The sequence below is a fragment of the Ixodes scapularis genome, unplaced genomic scaffold (assembly GCF_016920785.2).
Source record: "Ixodes scapularis isolate PalLabHiFi unplaced genomic scaffold, ASM1692078v2 PGA_scaffold9__187_contigs__length_104089568, whole genome shotgun sequence".
NCBI lineage: Eukaryota > Metazoa > Arthropoda > Arachnida > Ixodida > Ixodidae > Ixodes > Ixodes scapularis.
The window spans coordinates 32054051-32076048 of NW_024609884.1; the positions used below are offsets into that span (position 1 = coordinate 32054051).

The 21998-nt window shown below is 48.9% G+C and overlaps 2 protein-coding genes across 2 annotated transcripts in view; one reads left to right on the forward strand and one right to left on the reverse strand.

The window, feature by feature from the left end:
- The window catches only part of LOC8034357 (rab3 GTPase-activating protein catalytic subunit), a 284365-nt gene that overhangs the window by 180579 nt on the left and 81788 nt on the right, over nt 1–21998 (forward strand). The window lies entirely within an intron of this gene.
- Nucleotides 1–21998, reverse strand: part of LOC8034354 — an 81699-nt gene that overhangs the window by 19257 nt on the left and 40444 nt on the right. The gene's annotated exons all lie outside the window — the stretch shown is intronic.

The following is a 21998-nucleotide window of genomic DNA, read 5'->3' on the forward strand; positions in this document are numbered from 1 at the left end:
ATCCTGTTTGGGAGATACCCGGTCACTCAGAAACTTAAACCCTGCAGCATTGACTTCTTACGTATGTTTCGATTCTGGGGACTAATGACGCGAGCCAACGCGGGTGGTTCTTATCCCCTAGAATAGTGGTCAGGAACAATTCTTGTCGGGAGAAAGCACATTAGCTCCTGGTGGCCCTTATACTAACTATACACACGTTGAGTCAAGAACCCCATGTCGGGAACCTTATTGAAGTTTCAACACTAGATAGTTTAGTAGATGACTCCGATAACGATACCCGATACTCCGCCGCCGCCTTTGCGCATGCATCGTATCGTTATCGGGTATCGTTACCGGATGTAGCGGAACGATCTACTAAAACTCTCTACTAGACGTGCCCCTCTGCTCCAAGCCTTTGTTTTCTTTCAGCTTTGTGGTCAATGGAGTTTGAAATGTGTTGTCCACCTCCTGCCTCTTCGTTGGCATTGCCGCTCTCGGCCGCATGTTGTCGGTGACAGGCTCCTCTTCGTTCTACCAGTCGTTCAAATGGTCTTAAAGGGAAACCGAAGCGGTTCTTTATTTGAGGAAAACCACTCAAATCGTCTTTCTTTGGCCTCCGGGATCACGATTATCGAGATTATATATATATATATATATATATATATATATATATATATATATATATATATATATATATATATATATATATATATATATATATATATATATATATATATATTTTTTTTTTTTTTTTTTTTTTGGTGCACGGAGGCTGCAGGCAGTCATTTTCAAAGTACCGCTGAAGCCCCTCTTTCTCTGGGCGTTAATTACTTCATAAAAGGGGTTTTCGGAATCCCCGCTCTCGCGCATCTTCGGCGCCTATCAAAGCTCTGCACGCACACTCTTGCCATTTTCAAAAAAGGTCAGGAAGAGACGTCACGACTGGTGTCAGTGCGGGGGAATATAGCTGGCGACAATTGCACGCGCTGTTCACACGAGTGAGACGCGCTTGGCGGCCGAAATATCCTTTTTTGACGTGACGACTGGTCGGAGGTTTTTCGTGTTTTCTCGCGTTTAGTTACATCTTCGGGGAAAACGAACGTGATAAACAGATTCACGCTAGAAAAATACTCTAGAATTGACCTCTTAACTCGTTTTTTTTTTTTTTTTTTTTTCAAGAACCTTTTCAGTTTTTCTTGAAACGAACACTGACACCCCAAAAATCGTTTTTTTTTTGGTCTTAAGCGATGCAAATTGTAGTCATAAAAACAAAAAATACCACAAAAAAAAAAGTCCAGCGCGCACGAGCCTTTTTATATTGGGCGCCCTTCTCTCCCTCTTCTCATGTCGCTTTTTTTTATGTGATGTAATTGATTATGAAATTTAGAAGCTTTGTAAGGGACATTTCTACAATATTTTATAACGGCATTCGTAAAACGTGTATTTTAACGCAGTTGCGAACGAACTACTTCGATATTTCTTTCGAAATATCGAAAATCGGAGTCTGGAAGTGATGACGCGTCCTGGTTTTTTATCCTTCCTCGGGAAACATGGCGGCACTAGGCACCTGTAGCAGCGAGGATGGTCGGGGAATCGGACAAACTTCTCTATGTTTGGTAAGCTTACCTCTAGCCTTGGACATTTTGCTTCGTGTGATGTGACCTGCTGCGGGAAATTCGTCGGACCGACGCCACGCCCCAACCGAGGTACCATTCAACGCTCTTGAGACGCTTGGGCTGACCTCGTAATCCTCGTCGACAAAGTGTCGAGAACAAATCAAAGACTTCGACCTGAAACCCTCGACTTTCGGATCGAAATTTCAGGAATTGCAGCTAGCCAGGCCGCCTTCTCTGACGTATTCCTCGGGAACCTGTGCAGCGTACTTTCGGTTGTGACTCCGTCGGGGCAGGCTTTCACGTCGCACCGGCGCGACAGGGCCCCTTACGTCGCACACAAAAGTCCGCTGCGCGTCCTTTTCGACCTCGCACCGTTTCAAAGAATTTGAGATCTCCGAAAGGGCCCTAAAAGAGCTTCAAACTCGAAAGTGAAGCGTCGCCTGCTCACAGCGATAGGCGGCACGCACGGAGAAGCGGGGTTGATCGCGTTATGCGGGCGAACACGACACTTCCGGTTGGGACGGTTCGGAGGCGGGAGAGAAACTCGAGCTACAGGACGACTCAATCTTTGACGTCACTGCACAGGCGGGAACTTCAAATTCCACTTTAAAAAAAAATTTTTTTTTTTTTTTGCTTTTAAAATATTCAGTTTCCAAGCTTCGAATTTAAAGGGTGATGATGTCATGGCATGGTTTTCAAATGTTTCGGATGATAAGAAGAAAAAAAATATATTTGGACCTGTTAGTGCTGAAGTTTGCCTCTGGTTGTGATTGATGTCTTGTGAGTACTGCGAAACTACATTTTGAACTGTTCTCCTAAAATAACTTCGAGGGGTCTCACGCTTTATAAATGTAACTACGTACTAACATTGTTTGCCCCCCCCCCCCCTTTTTTTTTTTTTTTTGCCCCCAGTTTCGGGTTTTAGCTTGTTTATTTTTTACCAAGCCTGCTTGCCTTGTTACTATTTCTTCGGTGAATAATTGCCTTCTAGGAAAACTATTGAGCATTCCGTAGAATGTTCTTTGGTTCATTTGTTAAAAATTTTCTATTTAGGAGCAACCTTTTCGGCCGCCACAACTATCATATTCAAACTAATATAAGATGTCGTTGATGTTATAGCCACCAGCTGGTCTGCTACTAAAGCAAAATGATACCATCGGGTGCGCGCTTCTAATTCTGGCTACCATTTCCACACAGGGAATCCCCGTAACGACTATCGAATCCGGTTACTAATTAGACCTCGAGTCTGATGGGCACTTGCTAGCCATATACGAGGTCTTCGCAGTCTTTACGGGTCTTCGCATGTCCCTTGGCGGGTGTTAGCTACATTTCCCGGGCTTTCTTTCGGCGACAGTGGCGCGCCGACGTCTTCCTAACGGAGGTAATGGTCAATTACGACCACACTTGACCACAGACGACGGGTGGCGGCAGCGATTTCCGATCTCCTCGCTTTTAATGATGGTTGTCGACGGTGCGTGCCATCTTGATTCTGGAACCTTGAATGCCTTCCGAGCCACGAGGGTGACCTCCTCTCTCTTCCCTTCCCCATTGCAGCGGCACAGGAGCATGCTTTCTCTGCTGTCCCATTCCTTGCGGCATCGTTTTCGTAAATGGTTGTAGTACGATTATGTGTAATCTCTGTCGGATGCCTCTTCTGTAGCAGACCTGTCGTGTTTCCGCGTATTTTTAGCGAAACGGGACTTTGATAATCGTTTTCGAGGGAAAGCTGTCTAGCCTTTTTGTTATTTCTGCCGGAGTACATAAATTTTACCTTGGCTGCCGTTTGCGAGGCGGTAGGCTCTATACCTATATATTCGAAGCCTATTGTCCACACTGCGGCGCTTAGAAATGTTCGGATGGCGCTGTTTGCTTCTTTGGAACCGTTGGGTTCGAGTAAACATTAGTAGAATGGTTCAAGGGCTCTTCCTTTGTTTGGCGATGACAGCTTCATGATGGAACGGGTACTCGAATCATCTGTGTTTCAGGAGACGCTGCGCAAACGGCAGCGGTTGTCTGGTATCCACTCATATGAGTAAAGCCACCGACAAGGTATACTGAGTTTCATCTGGAAGGAGCGTCTGGTTGGTTTACGTTCCTTCGTTGGATTTATTTATTCTTCGAACTCACTTCTTTCCTCATTGTCGTGACGAGAGAAGTGCATAGCGCGACACTGTTAACGCAAACAAACTATAGCCGTTTTTTTTCTCGTTTTTTTTTTTTTTTCATTAAAAAGTTTTTATCGAAACAATTAGTGTGGGGGGAAGTGCTTATATTTGGTGCTCTATAGCCTAATCGGGAAAGCTTGGTGCTCGCCAATACCCTTTCGAAGAAAAATGAGAAACAGCGCCGATGACGTGTTTACGCTAACAGTGTCGCGCAGTGTACGTCTTGTCTTGTGACAAACAACTCGCGGCAAATATAATAGACTATGCTTATGAACAAAAACACAATCTTTGAGCTCTTGTTGCTGGTCCGGTTCAATATATCGGCCAGCAAACAATTTCACATCGTCGACAGTTTGCTTCCCAACCCTACCTCATCTTTCCTTGTTTTCTTGTGTACGAGTAAAAGCATAGGCAGCTGGGTGCATGAACGTAGTCCTACCTGACCTTCGCTTTGTTCTGGTCGCTTTCTGTGATCAGTAGTGTCACACTGGCGGTGATTGACACCACGGCGTTTTGACACCTATCCAGAATTTGTGGCCATTCATCAACACTAATACGTGTCGGCCGTGGCACTTCCTTGGCGCTTCACGCGCGGCCTTGCTCGGCTTCTACGCGTGCGGAATACTCCCCATAGTTACGTGAACACGCGCTTATTTGCGCGCACTTTGGTGAAAGGGCGCGACTCGCACATGTCAAGGCAACCAAGGGCGTTGTCCTCGCTTTTAGTTGCTGTATTGGGCTGCGCTTCAGCGCCCGAAGTCCCTGTATACCAGTGCCCGCGCGTTCCGCCTGTCGTCGATTTCTCGGTTTCTGCAGACTGCTTTGTTCGTGACGTAGGCCGTGCGCGCTTCGTTGGTGCGGTGAACATCTTCATAGTCGAAGCAGACCCCATGTCCGATTGCCGCCCTCTCTCTCTCTCTCTCTCTCCCCCCCCCCCCCCCCCCCCCCCCTTCTCGCAATTTTCTCGGAGATGGCACTGCTCTGGGCCGGCCCTCGTGACCGGGTGGAATTCCCGGTATAAAGAAAGCCGTGGGAAAATATCCTACTCGCTGAGCGTTACGAATCTGCCGAGGCGGATGCCTTTGTAGACCGCGTCGTCTTATAATGTTCCTGTTGTTTTGTAGCTTCATATTTTTACTCGTCCTCGCCCACCGGTGTTTTCTTCTTTTCGGAGTGACAGCAGAGAAGGCGGCAAGACTCGTCGGAGTGACCCCTGCCACACTCGTCAAATTTGTGGCCAAAGTCTTATTCCTATCGATTTTTTTTTTTTTTTGTTATTGCGGTTATTCACTTTGGAGGTTAGAGTCAGTTGCCTCAATTTTGGCCGCCAGTCACTGTTTTTTTTTTTTTTTTTTTTTTTTGTCATTTAGTACGACGTGCGATGTGGAAGGCGTTTGTTCACCTGACTTTTTGAGCCGTATAAGACTAGTGTGAATTTGGTCCTTGGCCGTAGCCGTAGGCCACATGAAGTGGCATGGGTGCCGAAATATGGGCGCCCACTTCCGACCATGCACAGAGGCCATCTATCTACCGTCGGTATTGCGGCGCCGGGGATCGATTTATTCTGTCGGAACTTGCCTTCCGCAAATTACGGGAGACCCGTCCGTCGAATTCGGCGAGCGAAAAGACGATCTCGAGTGGGCGATCGAAGGCCTGAACGCTTAATCGGAGCAGCCTCGGGCCGCTGCTTCGGGGTTACCGGGCTAACTGGTTGCCTCTGACCGCAGGAGTGATTACGATCTCCCAATACGCTTCGAGAGTCGTTCGTCTCGTATCTGAATCAACGTGTGGATTAATCGGATATGAGTCTTCATCCGTTCGAAAATCCTCCGGAGGCGGTACACGCGTACAGGACCGCGGCGCCTCCCGTTGCGGCGGATGTCGTCGGCGGGCGCCGCAGCGAAGGGAAACACGTCCGGTGTGCTTCCCGGAGCAAGCGAAAGGTCTTCGCGTTGGCTGCGCGCGCGCGTTATGTTTATGCTCGCTCGTGAAGGCTCGCGCTTTTCTCGTCGTCGCTTTATTTATAGGCGCCGCCCGGCGAAGGCACCGCTTCGTGGTGGCCTTTCATTGACCCCCCCCCCCCCCCCCTCTTTTTTTTTCTCTCCTTTTGTTTGCGGCGTTATTTCGCTACGCAACCCGGCTCGTCGTCTGCCCGCGCAAAGGGCTCGAGAAAATACAATATACGACGGTGTCTCTGACTTTGGTGCTTCACCTCTACTTTCTCCTCGATTTTGGCGCGAGGAACGCGCGTTCTCTGATGAGCTAGGCTCGTTTCGGTAGCACTCGTCTGTCCCCTCTCGCCTTCTTTCGACCTTTGTGTACGCGTTGCATTGTTGTTCGGGCCGAGTGATTGTCGTCGGCGTGTCTTTGTCGCGAAATTGGGATGCCCCTCTTGGCCCGCGTTGTGCGTGGTGGGAGCTCCCCTATTTCGGAGACTGCTCACCGGCACAGTGGTTCGAAAGAATTTATTCGCGAGCACATCGATCAGGAGAAATGAAGAGAGAGACGAAAAGTTGGAGAGAAAACAGAAAGGAGGTTAGTTTTCTTTTGGTCGCTTTGGCGATCGCCGTTCTCCCGCCGTTGTGACCGGCAGAATCGGAGTAATAAGGAAATGGTTGCTAGCGGGCGCAAATTGTAGGGTGCGACTGGCGCGGATGTGTACCATTTCGGTGGTTGTCATTTGTGCCTGCCCATCCATGTCGCAGCGCGCCTTCTTTCCCCTCGGAAACGAAACAAAAGGTATAGAATTCCCGGCGGCAAGATTCGGACTTGTTCCAGTTGTGGCGGCGTCAGAGCTGTCGGCGCGCTAGCCACACTTCCGGCTTGGTGGACGGCCGCTTGGCACAAGCCGTCGGCGCCAACGGCCCAGCGTTTTCGAAGAGGGCTTTGTTCCCTGGGGGCTGCGCCCACGGATTCTCTGCCTGCTCTTCCGCGCCCACCCTTCTTGGCGACTCCCTTTTCTGCCGAGGACTGCTGCCTGGGCGGCGGTCGCAAGGCCGAAGATCACAAGGCTGCGTATCAAGATGCACGAATTCGGCGTACCGACGGCTCGGAAGACGCGTAGACGCACGAAGGTCGACGGGTGTACAGCGCTTGCTCCGAAAAAAAAAAAAAAAAAAACGTACGGAGCGTCAATTGTCGGCTCGATTTCAAAGTTCCCATTTTGTGTAGGCCGGCAGGGTGGGATATGCGGCGCGCCAAATGGTTGGAGAATGGGGAACGGGAAACGGAACAAAATAATCCAACTTCCTAATAACTCAAACTACTTCTAGCTTTTTGTATGGCGTTCTTTGTTGACCGTTTTATACTGTAGAGCTACGTGTATTTTGACGGGGCTCTACGGAAAAATGATTGCTCCTTTAAAAAGACTTCCGCACTTGAAAGGATTGTCCGGTCTGTTTAGAGACTTTCTGAAGTTTTCGGGCTGGTCGGGTAAAGCAGGTTTAGAAATGAATCTGATCTTTCGTTCCATTGTGCGAAGCGCTAATACTACTGAAACTCGCCATGGTGGTGAGCGGGGCTATAAACAGCAATGCAGAATTTCTCGCGAAAATTCTGGCATGTACCATCTTCACGGTTCGTGCGTATGGCGCGGGCTCTATTTGCTTTCCGAAGCTGCGGACATGCACGAAATTGAACGCTGGTCCATGCCCACCTTCAGCGTTAGCGCGTGCAGCACGGGATGTTTCAGCCGCAAACACACTTAATGCTGTACTGTAAGTTGTGAACGCTGGTAGACGGATGTTGGACAATGGTCACTATGCGGGTGGACCTACAGCGAGCACGACGTTCCTCGCACTCAAAAGTGTTAGTACCATGGACGCTCTTGTAAAAGTATTGACTGTTTACCACATGCAGTGTGCACAGGCAAACAACCGCAGTGTGCATCTATAGCGCTTGTTTATTGTTAATGTGTTGTTTGGGGTGGGCGTTGGCGCGAAGGAATGGTTACGTGTGGTGTTATATAACGGACTTGTGACTGTATGAATGAACGAACATTCACCTACTGTATGAATGATCGAACATTCACCTTGTTAAATGGTTGGATGAGCATGTACTTCTTGTTACATGAATGATTTGACGTCACCTGGGGCGGGTACCGCTCGAAACATATGGTTCCAATTGAAAACTTGCTGGGCGTCATCGAAAGCACTAAATCGGTCAATTAAAAAAAAAAAAAAAAAAAACTTGAAGCACATGGGAAGCACGGTGGAGCGCTGAAGTTGCTCTTCGGGCAGGAGCAAGGCCACCGGTGCGATAGCGCTCCCGCGCGGTTTTTCCGTCTTTTGTCATCCGCCTTTTCTCAGCCCTAGCATTTTGTCTGGTGCACGAGGGGTAGCTTTAGCGCGTTACTGCACTTCCCACGCTCCTCAGTCTTTCTCAAAGTGATTGGTTTAGCTGTTTTCGTTGACGCTTAGCAAGTTTCTAATTGGAATCATATCTTTACTTTCCGTAATTAAAACGTTAATAAACAAATTGTAGTGAATTAGTCAACTTATCGTGACGATTAGTTGTCTATATTATGTCCCCCTGGCCCGTATAACTCCACTGCACACCCCCCCCCCCCCCCCCCACACACACACACAACACACATATATACAATGTGTTTTTTTTTTTTATTCTTACAGATTTGTTAAAAAAAAAAAACATAAAAACTACACTTATGCGGTTTGTGCGAGTGTGTTGTACCCCCGGGGGGACATTATGTAGGTGGCTAATCTTTGCGATCAGTCGTCTAATTAATTAAAATTCGGTAATTAACTTTTTAATTAGTGAAAATAGCAATATCGTTCCAATTCGAAACTTGTTGAGCGTTGTCCCAAACCCCTAAATCAGTAATTTCTAGAAAGACTTTGAGCTCGTGAAAAGCGCAACAGTGCGCTGAAGTTACCACTCGTGGAGCAGGTACTAGGCTGGGGCTAGATAAGAGACGGAAAAATTGCGCGGGCGCCTTAACGCAACCCCTAGCCTTGTACCTGTCCCACGAGTGGTAACTTTAGTGCACTACTACGCTTCTCGCGCGCTCAAAGTCTTCTTGAAAATGACTGATTTAGGGGTTTTCGACGCCGAGCAAGTTTCTAATTGAAGCCATATGCCTAGTTTCACTAATTAAAAAGTTAATTAACGAATTTTAATTAATTAGCCGACTTATCGCAAAGATTAGCCAGCCACATAATGTCCCCCTGGCCGTATAACCCACCTGCACAAACCGCATTAGTGTAGCTTTCATGTTTTTTAAAACAAATCTGTAAGAAAAAGAAAAAAACAAAAACACCCTGTGTATATTATACATAGGTATTTTTTTAAGGCTTTCCAGATTTGTTTTGAAAAAAATCCGTGAAAGCTACACTTACTCGGTTTGTGCAGGTGAGTTATACGACCAGGGGCCAGAGTATAGGGGGCTAATCGGAACGATCAGTCGGCTAATTACGTATACCTAGTTAACTTTTAAATTAGGGAAAATATACATTTGGTTTCACTTAAAAACTTGCTAAGCATAACCGAAAACCACTAAATCAACTCTTTTTAGAAAGACGTAAGGCAGGAATAGCATTTCACCGCGTTCTGAAAACACGGTCAATTTGGACGCGTTTCCAGGTTTCGGATTCTTATCGGGGCGCATCTGTGCGGCCGCGGTCCTGCTCCCCGGTGGTCGCGGCACGAAGCACCCGCCTCGCCTTTCTCGTAGATTGGAAGGGAAGTAGAGCGCACGTTTGTTGCGCGTCTCAGCCACTGGGGAGCAGGACCGCGGTCGCAGAGATGCGCCCCGATAAGAATCTGAAACCTAGAAACGAGTTCAGATTGATCGTTTTTACGGAACGCCGTAGAATGCTGCCCCTATTTTATATCTTCCTAAAAAGAGTTGATTGAGAGGTTTTCGATGACCCTCAGCGAGTTTCTAATTGGAATCATGTGTCTATTTTCACTAATTAAAAAGATGACTAACACATTTTACTTAGCCGACTGATCGTTACAATTGGCCTCCTATACTATGTCCCCCTGGCCGTATAACTCACCTGCACGAACCGCATAAATGTAGCTTTCACGCATTTTTTTAAACAAATAAAAAAAAGCATAAAAAAAAATTATATATAAAGAAAGCGATAAGCGCGTCCAGGTGCCCGCTTACGTAACTCCAATCATGCGTTGGAGTTAGAGAATGCCAGGCGTCGCAACGGTCGAACTGACTGTCGTTAATTCTGCTTCTGCATGTATATCTGGCACCTGTAAAGCGCGAGCTCTCGGTATACGCGACCACGCTGTCAGCTATCTCTCCTCGCCCACGGAACGCAAAGCCTGCGAGCCAGCTCATGTCGCCGCCCCCGCGTCTGGAAGTCCTCGGTGGCATTCATTTCACTGGCCACTTTGAGCAAGTGTCCAGTTGCTTCCTCTAACCAAATCACCCCGGGACGCCTCTTCAAACGCCCTTCTACATTTTCCTGTATCCTTTGCGCGGGCCAGGTCTGTTGGAAAGCAGCCAGTGCAAGTGGCATGCATGCATCATCTGTTTTTGCGCGCGATCGCCTCCAACGCGGCGCTATTTGGGATGCTAAGGGGTGTGTGAATCGAAGCTATGTCCCGAGAAAAACAACTGGGCCTGAGTCAGCGCCGGGCATCGGAGGAAAGGGAGGTCAGCCAGAGTGTTTTTCGCAAACGTGCGCTCTCGGATTTGTCATCATGCGCTTAGAAACGACGTCTTTCGAAGGTTGCCGCCAATCGATGGCTTGACTATAGCGTAAAGGCCGACGTACAACTTCGGTGTTCTGCTGGAAATCAGCTTCCAAACTGCGACGGTAACGAAAGAGAGAACGCAGGGAGAGACGAAGAGAGGAGGGGCACGCTCCGAACTCGGAGTCAGTGTTACCACTCAGAGGAAAATATGGGGTCATTGTGCCGTTCGGCCAATCACGCTTTATACATCGACGGGCTGTTTACAGACAAGCGGACTTGCCCACACCCGCGTGCAGAGAAATTAGATTTGCGAGACGATGGAAAACGTAGGCCTATTCGCCGCGTCGTCAAGAACGCCACCGCTGCATGCGGCATAACGACTCGCAGTGGTATCTATTTGGCCTCCCACGTCACGACGGGAAAGGATCCAGAACTGAGATATCGTACTAAATGGAGCTCTGTCGGGTGGCGGTGCGATGGTTAAGATTGTTTGCGCCACCACGGTTCAACGGGTTTCTTTCAATTGTGAAATGCTCTCGACAGGTTCCCGTTTCTTTTTTTTTTTCGGCGAATGCCTAAATAATAATAAAATAAAAAAATAAAAGCTGATAACAGCGTGATGCTGCGATGCCTAGAAACGGGTTTTCCATCTGGGGAATGAGCCAATGAGCGTGGAGAGAGCGGTGCCGTCAACCGTGATGAATGTTGAAGATACATGACGGAAGTTATCAGATCCACGCGTAAGCGGAAAGCAAATTCAAATGCCGTTCCGCCCTACTAGTTTTATTGATTGTGAGTACCGCGCACACACAATTTCCGCGCGTTTTCATTTAGATTCTTCTCCTAATCAACAATTCTAGAATTTCGGGGCTTGGCGCAGTTAGACCAGTGGAATGTTACACACTCGCCATGTGCACACTCGCCATGTGCACACTCGCCATGCAGTCACGCATCCTATATTTGCTGCGGTGCAATGATGGATAACGAATTGCACCTGTGAAGGGCGGGAACCCGGGGCCCGAGCTGAAGTCGAAATAGGGGGGGGGGGGGGGGGGGGATCAAAATCTTTTGTTTGTTGGCTTGTCCATTCAATCGATTCAGTTCAATAACTCTCGCTTTAATGTTGAGAAGGGCACGTGCACTGGTTATGGTGTCTGGAGTTCGTTCGTACTGCATTATCTTCTGCCGTTTCGGATCACACTATATCTTGCTATTTTCTTGGTGCTATTTATCTCGCCGAACATAACCGCACAGTCCTCGTGTTGTAGAACCAGATTGGACCATCTCAACTGAACAACTGTTTATTAAAGGTACACTCTGAAAGTTGTATTGCTACAAAGACAATTTCGAGCAGAAGATGCGTTAGCCGCGTCCTTCTTTTAGGAGGACCCAACACAAAAGAGACTCGAGCCACACCCCGGCCACCCAGAGATTCCCCCGTTTCTCTCTCTCCTGGTCATCAAGAACACCACGTCGACTAAACACTCTACGAAAAACTCCCCGTCCCTGAGTCGAGTTTCCAAAATCCGTCGTTCCATCGCCCCGGCTCAAGTGATTTGTGGTATACGAGCCAGTAGACCGAAGAGGCGCGTGAACTTCCATCCGCAACATCTCGTTCTCGACACTCCGTTCTGCACTCATCTGAGGTTACTGCGAGTGGGCCCTCGATGGCCACCGTGTGTATACACCTTGGAAGAAGAGGTGTCGTCAGCCGTAGTGGTGAGAGGCGCCCTGCAACCACCTCGCTCATTTATTTCTCCGGAATGACGTAACAAGGCGGCTGCGCAGGTGTGTGTGTCTGTGTGTATCGGCGTCGTCACACGTCTGGGCGCTTCCTCGGTGCGCGGCATTCCGGGCGAGGGCGGCTGGTTCTCGGTCTAATGAAGGTGCGCGGACAGAGCGCCGCGCCCCGCTTCGTTGGGCGCATCTTGGTCTGCCGTGCGCTTTGCGGTGCTGCCGCTTCTCGGTGATAATCTACGCTTGAGTCATGCGCCATGCCTGCCTGGAGCTAAGCGGCGTCTTCGCGCGGTCGCGGGGAGGGCCGCGCTGTGACTCGGCGCACCAGGCGGGACTTGTGCGCAGTTCGGCGGTATACGATACGTAACATGTCACGTCATTTGTTGGAAAGGTGTGTCACGTAATGGTGGGCCAAAAACGTTGTCCCGCGAAAATTGGGCGTCGCGCGGAAAAATGAGTGTTGTGTTTGTGATTGATGAAGGATGTACTTATACCGATGCGGAGGGATTCTAATTATTACGTGTGTAATGATGAAGGTAGAAAGTTGGGAAGGTGGTGATTCATAATTAAAAAGCGCAACAAGACGACGGACACAGAAGGAGACACAGAAGGAGTCTGTGTCTCCCTCTGTGTCCGTCGTCTCTTTGCACTTTTTAATCATCGTAATGACGAAACAAAATTTAGTTGGTAAAAAAATGGAATATATAGTTTTAATTAAACAGTTGCTTGGCAAAATCGAATGCCAATAAACAAGTCAGTTTTTTAGCAATATTTGAGGCGCGCGCATGCAGCGTGTTACCACGTCGCGAGGCAAAACAAACAATTTGAACTCGCCACTCGGATTTTCGTTTCCTAGTGGCTGTTGTAAGCTCCTCGTGTCACACGGGCTGCAACCTGTCAAGACAATTCTGTTTTTTTTTTTTTTGTGTGTGTTTTTTTTGTTTGTTTGTTTGTTTGGCGTGTGGACGATTGCATTGTTTGGAGGCTGACAACTCGACATGCAAAATCTTTCGCTCGGCATGCACCGACCCACTCGCCAACACGCACCAAATGCACTAACACCACAGATGGCAGCGGTCAGAAACCCATTGCTAAAACGGCAGATATGTGATATCGTTTTCGGGTAAAGCGCGTTTTGTTCTCCCATGAAAAACGAAAAGAAAGGCGGGAATGTGGACAACGGAAGGGGATGTGGTTGAAAAATACCTTTCTGCTTTTGGAAAGCATGCATGTATACGTAGCTGCGTGTAAACGCTCCCGGCGCACGGTGCACGATCCTGTGTCGCTCGCGGCTATCATTGAAGATCGAGCGACAGAATCTTTGAGCTTGAGGGCGAGCTAGTTCCGTCGACAAGACGACAAAGGAATTTCAAGGGACGAGGAGAGCTGTGCAAGCGGAACCAAGGACAACGACTTCGAAGGACGGGCCACCAGTGGGGCGTGGGATGCGAGCGTCCTTTCTCTCTCTGCGACTGCTGGGTCTGTGACAGTCCTTCTGGCTACGAGCAGCTCTCGTGTCTCTTGAGCGGAAGGCCCGCTTGGAGGGCGCTCTAGCTCGGGCAAAAGGGCAGGGCGCGTTGGTTGCGGAGGGACGTTATTTACGCACGTTATAGGGTGCGTGTTTGAATTCCTCGGTGAGGTCTTACGTGCTTAGCTGTACCGGGTCACTCGCGTCTCTGTAGTTTGATCGTCGGACGGCTGACCGTTTAACTTTCAGGATACTTTTTTTCTTCTGTCAAACTGCAAAGGGAGATTTTTTTTTTTTTATGTTTGAGGAACATTGTTTTGACAGATGGCGGTGTTTGTGCAAATCTTGATTTGATAAATAACTCTGCGTTATAGAAGCTGCTCGTGTTTTCTCTTGGCACCGCTCCATGTTTCTTCAGAGTCTGACAGCATATATGGGCGATCATCGAATGATTAACCGCAGTATTTGGAAACCTCTTGGCGTCTGTTAGTTTTCGCAAATTATTGTTGTACCTTTCAGAAGGATGACATTGATGGAAGTGATAAAGCGAGAGACCTGCTTTTAAGAGCGCATATAACGTACGAAGAACAAGCTGTCACAGGCGCGATGTAATGTTCATTGTGAGAGTGAGACATTGACCTGTTTGCAGTGAGCGACTCAAGCGAAACGCTTTCTTCCGACCTGCTTCTCCAGCTTCGTAGTTTGGCCGCCAGACGATATCGTGTAACACAATTAGGAATAAGCTTACCCACATCTATGCCTTCGTCTTGCTAACGAACGGTCCCGAACCGGCGAGGAAAAGCCATTTCATGAACGCCTTTCGATGAGGACACTACACAACCTTTTAGCTCATGCCCGCTACTGTTCCTAGTATACCTGCGATTTAGTCACCGTCACCTATCTGAGGACAGTCGTAGAAGAAAAGGGGAAATCTATGTATACAGCGATCGAGCTCTCGGAGTATACACGAACTCATCTCTGTTACGTCACGCCGCGGTGGTGGCGCGTCGGACGCACTTCCGGCCCGGGGCTGTGGGCGGAAGTGCCCATGTGAGACGTGTATTCCTGCGTTGTTTTGAAAAGAACCAGACAAAAACCTGCCTTCTCGTCAAAATGCTGCGACTGTACCACAAGTGTCGAGAAAGATTTGAACAGTTTTCATGCGCTCGGTTCGTCCGAGAACGCGGATATGTGCCGTGAAAAGGGAAAACCAGACGCCGTCGGACCACGATTGCTTGGGCGGGAAGCATTTTGGGTTAAATTCACGGATACTTTTGGTCCTCAAATTTATTTGTTTTGTTCCAAAATGAGCGCCGGAAAATCGACAAGTTGTACGGACCACCTGCGGACTACGTTCAGTACGTCTTCAAGTTCAAACGGCCGCCTGATCGTTCGAACTGTCGTCTGCTCTTTCAAACGTTTCTGCTTGTCGTCTGCTCTTTTAGAGGACACCGGCCCGTAGACCAAACGTGGGCCTGTTACTTGCGATAAGAAGTAAGTGCAGGCCTCAAAAGACTTAAGTTTGAAGGTTGGTAAGCAAGCTGGACGTAAACAGTAGATACAAGGAGATGTTGATCATTGTTACCAGTGGCCATCGCCGACTTGTTATGCCTGATTCACTTGGTTAGATTCTGCTTGCAATTTTCAGTATCGACGTCGACTATCTCAGCTACGGTTCACGCTTTTGCAGTCCGAGCGACGTCGCTACTGAAAATTTCGAGCGAAATCTCATCATGCGAATCAGGCTTCAGCGTACATTCTGCGGCGTCCACGCGGAATGAATCGCCGCATGTCAGATGATTCACGCGAAGTTTTGCGGTGTAACGAGCCTCGGTAATTTCGCTGACGCCGCTCAAGTAGTCAGACATCGTTAGGAGGACGTAGAATCAACAATTTCAACGCAAAAAAGGGCAGGGGGACTCACACCGACGCCGACAACATCGCATTTCAATGGTTTGTTTATGGGCGACGGCGAGCTTCTTGCCCACACCCCCATCGCGCGTGCGCGGCGCCGGTGGCGTCTGCTAGGGGCGCTCCGGGCTCTCCGTTTTGTTTGTAAACATGAGTTGGTGTTAGTATACAGAACGATTACGCGGTCGCCCTAATTCCGCGCATGGTCATTGCATTACCGCGCTGCAGTTTACAGGCGCAGTGAGCACTGTACGAATGTGTTTTGCACGTCCACAGAATGGTCGAACCGCTTCCTGCACCTATTATTCAACTTCTTTGTTTCGTAGCATTAAAATGACTTTAGGTAGATCGTGGCCGCCTTTATGGATAGGTACATTAGCGATGACAGGATGACCGATAGAAACATTGTAACCGCCGGTAACATTGATCTGCTTGTTTCCGGCGGAGCTTTGTGCAGCTGCTCCGTCTAATTAGGTCGCTCCCTTCGTTACTTTACTCAAGGAAAAACTCCGAGCCGTCACGTCTCCGGCCGCGCACTCCGCATTGGCGTAAGTTTAAAGACCTCGCGAGTTCCAGGCGCCCCTCGTGAGATCGCAGTTTCGCCTGCGGCATCCAGCGGGTCCGACGCGATGCTACGGGGCATCGAATCTTTTAAATTCCTGCTGGAGCCAATCGACCGGCGCTGTCGTTTTGCGAGCGCTTCCTGTTCCCTTTCTTTTTTTTCCGAGCGATAATCGGGCATCGGCGGGCGTGGCTGCTGCCCTTGGAGGCGACGTGACCCGCGCACGCGGCGGGGACGTTTTGCGTTGTCGTCGCGAAGGGCAGCGGCTTGCCACAAGAGCTTCGATAAGCCGTGCACGGAGCGTAGTACTCCTTGAGTCGGCGAGCACTGCGGGCACGTGCGAGTCGCGACGGTCTGTTTACAATGCGTCTTCGTGCGGTCTGATGGACAGATAGGTCGGATACGTCTGGACGGCGCCCGCTTTGAGCGTTTTGTGCGGCCTAGCCTGGCTATTAGGCGTAGTAATATAAATAGAGAATGGTATATACCCCGTGCGAGGCCGTGCATGCTTGATGAGCGTCGGCGGAACCGGGTTGTGCGGCGGCTTCGTCTGTGCCTGATGGATTGGCTTCCGCTATTGGGAGGACGTCCGCTGAACGCTCTCGTGCTGTCTACGATCGCTCGCCGCGTCAAAGGGGGCTGTTGTCGCTGGAGGCGGGCGAAGCGAGAATGTTGTCAAAGTGAAGTAATATTATGAATGAGCAAAATCGTCTTGGGGAAAGTAAAAGCGATTTATTTGTGTGATTCAAAATCTCCGGGACACCTTGCGAGGGCTGGGCGCCTGTTGCAAGCCGCATCCATGGAAGAGTGCAATAACGCTAAACGAAAATCAGCTGGGCGGAGCGAAGACAGTCGTCAAAGTGAGGCCCTGCGAGTTGTGGCGATTTGTTATAAAAAAAAAATAATTATTATATTGTTTCGTTAAAAACGTGCTGTGCCTGCACTGTTAAAGAGATGCTCTGCCGATTTTTTTAGCTACCTCTTTCCGGCATACTGTGTAGTATCTCAAAATTTAGAATAGCCAATTGAGAAAATGGCAAATGGAGGTGATTTCCAACATTTTAAATTTCAAGCGCTTTTTAGTGGCGTCATTCACTGGCAGCCACGAGCAGGCAGTCCAGAGAACAGTGTCATCCCTAACTTCAACAGTGCTAAGAGACACTTTTTTTTTTTTTTTAGAAATAAATGAACTGCGCAAAGGACGAGGACAGAGGTAGAAACGAGTACGACACACAGAGCGCAGACTTCCAACTGTTTATTTGGCGCAGACACAACAGTATATATGACAGCAGCAATCAGTTTGCGGTTAAATAAGGTTTAAACATGACCGTCCAAAAAAGAGAATTCCTTGTCTGATAGTGAAACAGATTGCATGCTTATGCAGTCGTGACCTTTCTTTTTAATGAAGTAGGCTTCTACGAGTTTTCTTTCCGTTGCCTCATTTGCTCTTGCGAGAACACGTGTCCTTTGCAAATCAGGATGACAACCGCATTTCAAACAATGTACAGACAGATGTCCGCCTGTGTTGTTTTTTATCGACAGATAGTGTTCTCGTGCCTGTCTGTACATTGTTTGAAATGCGGTTGTCATCCTGATTTGCAAAGGACACGTGTTCTCGCAAGAGCAAATGAGGCAACGGAAAGAAAACTCGTAGAAGCCTACTTCATTAAAAAGAAAGGTCACGACTGCATAAGCATGCAATCTGTTTCACTATCAGACAAGGAATTCTCTTTTTTGGACGGTCATGTTTAAACCTTATTTAACCGCAAACTGATTGCTGCTGTCATATATACTGTTGTGTCTGCGCCAAATAAACAGTTGGAAGTCTGCGCTCTGTGTGTCGTACTCGTTTCTACCTCTGTCCTCGTCCTTTGCGCAGTTCATTTATTTCTAAAATCATGAACCAACTAGCCCGCCAAAAGGTGTTACTAAGAGACACGGTTGACGTACCTTTTTCTTGCACCGTTTGAAGGCTATAAATGACGCAGCCCTATTCGATTCGAACCACTATTAGCACACGCCTAATGTAGCCTATTCGCAAACTAAATGTCGCCGAATAATCGGTTAATTTGTTAAAATTAAGCTAAAGTTCGATAAAAATGTTTGATGCACAGCCCCATCCAAACTACTTAAGTACTTCATTATTCGGAACAATTGGTGCTTCTCTAGAGGTAGGCCCTGGCTATAGGCATTGCGTCTCATTCAGTTTGTGTGATATAGTGGAGCTTTTTGAGGGAATTTCGACCCATGGATGCCTTCGGATTGTGGTCGCGTCGGGGAAATCCGCGGCCTTTTTTCGACTAATCTAATCGCCGCTGTTTCCATTCCAACTTCCTGTATTCGTCAACGTCAGAGGAGTACGTCTTACGACGAAACGTGAACGCCCGTTGACCCAGCCATGACGCCGGGAACAATGACGGCGATTGAAGGCTGCAACCGATCCCTCTTCCGGCGAGGCTCTGTCAAGTCAGGCCGTTGTTACTCGCGTAAGGCCTCAGCCGACGAAAGTATAGAGTCCATACTTCTCTCAGTCTCGTTGTTGCTTCTTTTTCACTTTGCTTTCTGCATCTGTCTTCGTTTCGAATCTAAGGTATCTTCTTTTTCTCTTCAGGTGAACGTGAATTTCGGATCTATTGAGTCCACTGAGCACAGAGATATACTATATAATGCGTAGTTTTCTGAAATGATCGGTTAACTAGCTCTCGGGTGGCGGTCAGCTTGGCGGCACGATGCGTTCGTCAAAACTCGCTATCGGAGGCAGGGCAGACTGACAGCCCGTTCCCCCGTTCAACTTATTCTTGTAATGGGCCAACTCAGACTGAGAAGAACGCGCGAGCGGTCATTGTGCACGGTTGAATGGCCGGTGTGCCTGTGTGGAATGAATCCACGACCGTCGGAAGTGTCTTGTTGATTCGTTCAGATCGCTGAAAGCGTTGGCCTGGAGGTTGAACTCGGTGACGGATGTTCCCGGCAGTTTCTGCGAGGATTGCGGGTACTGGGATCGGGTCGAGTGGGTTGGTTGCGTCACATCTGCCAGAGTCGGCCTGAATCAAGAGACCGCCGCCTCTGCAAACCAGTTTGCCGAGAAACTCGTGGACGGCTCCGTTGCTCACAGCGCTGCGCTGGCGGGGAATGACTGACGACGAGACGCACACTGGCCGGCGACGCGTTCTTCGCTATAGCCAGAGCAGAATTCACCGCGTGCCGAAGGCTGTGCCTCGACTTTGCACCTGGGCCTCGGAAGAGGCAACGGGCGCTGATTTTGCTGCGGTGTAGAAGACAAGCTCCTGTCGTCCGTGGGGACGTGTCAGAATGTCGTGCACAAAGCGGTATTTCGGTAACGGAAGCGCCGCTGACGTAACGCTGAAACAGGTAACGCACCCTCGAGGAGGGGGTCGAATGTCCGATTCGGGAAACGCTTGTTCTCTTTCTAGGGCAGACGCTATCGCATCTGTAGTCTGGTCGTGCCCGCACACACTTGGTCAACAGCACCACGATAGATGAGGGCGGATAAGGTGCTCCGCGGTTTCTCCGTTGTGGTGGTCCGGCCGAGAACACTGGCGTGTCTTAATCAGCCATTCTGGCTCTGAGCAAATGCCGCCCCCGTGCCAGCGAGCCGGCTCGGAGGAGCCGGGCTTCCCCATTGTGCGAAAGACGGGTCACAAAGGAGGCCCCAAGGCGAGCGCCGCTTCCGCAAAGCATACACCGAGGGCTCCACTTCCGACGTGCCAGGGGGCTCCGGCGAGCAACAATGGGGCATCGTTTTTTTCTTGTGTTTTTTATTGAGGAAATTGAGGCAGTTAAATAGCTTCTGGCTTTAATAGGGCATTTTGAAACACTCGGGTAATTAGGGTTACTGACTGTTTTCTTTCTTGTGAATTGATTAGACATTAGCGGTCTCTAAATGCGGTGGAGAAAAGGTACTCGGCGTCGATTACCAAATGTGGTCTCTTTTCCTGTCTGAATTTCTTACACCTGCGCGAGCTTCTCAAGTCCAGCGTCGTGGGAGAGAGAGAGACACTTTATTTTAAGGCAACAACTAGTCTGATTCGTCGCCCATCCTTGTACGGAGACTGGGACTTTTTCGAATGACTGTTTACCGCGCACGTAAAGGTGCTTGCGGCGTCCTGTGTGGTGGACCGGGGGCGATGACCAGTCTCATATATTTGCGGAAGCTTATTGGAACAGCTTGTCCCAGTTGTGAGAAGAATCGATTCGGAAACTTTAATCTTTTAGATTTTTATTTTCATTTGTGTAGGGGTTTTGTTGTCCGAGCGCTGCTTTTGCGGCTGAGGCTTGCTCTGCCCTGACGGAAATCGAGTGCTGAGCTCTAAAGACGTAGATAAATGTGCCGGTTTCTGCTGCTACCGCCGTGGTACTTGATTTCCTGCAAGCGAATTGGATGTTGTTTCTCTCTGAATCGGAGAGCGTACGGTCCGCCTGCTTTGTTGGTTTCTCCTTCTTGTTGGGGAAACGAGCAACGCCCAGGGAGACTTTATGGAGGAGAAGTTAATTACGAATAACCTCCGATTCCGAGTGTTCGGCGTGGCTAATTAAGAACTAATGAAGAGGATACAACGCGCGCAGCAAGAGCTTGCTAGACAACGAAGAAAAACCGGCTTGATGAGATACCAACTATGGAAACTCAGTGCCACCCTGTGTCTGCTTGTTCTTTTTTTTTTTTTTTTTTGACGAGGAAATGGTCACAGACACTAAACAACTGCGTCATGGAGTCGACGATTGCTGTACTTTTCCAAATTTGGATTTTAATTTTTTTTTATGCGTTTTCTCCGTTTCTCGTGAAGTCGACTCGCAATGTCAGTTATAAAAGCCGTCGTAGCGACGTCTCGTTTTCCTGTTGTCACTCTCAGGCTCCCACGATGTCCAACCATATAGGTGTCCTGGACTTCGTTCCTTCCGGAAGTTCGCAAGTAGTCTAGCTATATTGGTGGGCGACGTGGGACTCGGAGGAAGAAATCGCCGCAGAGGTGGGTCGTCGACTCGTCGTGAGGGGGTTGTGTTCGGGAGTCGCCGCCCGCGAGCTCCCGTTAATGCTTGTTATCGAGGCGAAACTATGCGCCGTGTTCTCAACATGGAATTCGTTCCGTGCCAGTCTCCGGGACACGTCATCAGCGGGTATAGAGGGCGAGGTAGGCACGCTCAAATCATTGAGAGTTTCCTATTTTTTTTAAACTTTCCATGACTCTGTTTTCTTTTTCTCTTTTTTTTTTTTTTTGGGGGGGGGGGGGGGGGGGGAGCGAACGAGGGCGCTCGCAAACGACCTCTCTGCGAACGGTTAATTCTCCCTTCCGAAGTATGCCGCTCTGCCAAAGAACATTTGAAACGTTGAAGGGGATGTACGGTCAATTCGAGATCGCCGTTTCCTTACCCCCTTTTCTTTTTATTTGCTCGGAGCCTACTTGCCCCTCTTACATCGTGCCCCTCACACGCGCTTTTCAGTGCTGTTGGTTGGTTTATATTTCGCGTTCTGATTCATTTCCCGTGGAGAGGGTGTCGTGCGGTATCTGTCTTGTTTTATCCGGGCGCGTTGCGTTCACACATCTTGGCGAAAATGTGTACACGAATGAGCAAGAAACACCGGACTACTTTGAAATCGGAATTTCTCGTGCTGTGGATTGCCAACGATGCCCCGCATTATGACTCCATCTTCGCGCTTTGGCCTGTGCCCGGCTTCGACGCTTCCGTCGAGCTGTTCTCGCAAAGTTCGTAACGCCTATTCAGCGAGAGTTTCGTGGGCAATACAGTTGAAGCGATGCACCCCACTCGCTAGACTACTCTTACGTGAGTATCGAAGTTTGGAAGGTGAAGGTTCCGTGGCTGACGCGAAACTACCGGGTCGACGAACGTTTGTTCGTACGGCGGAAAAC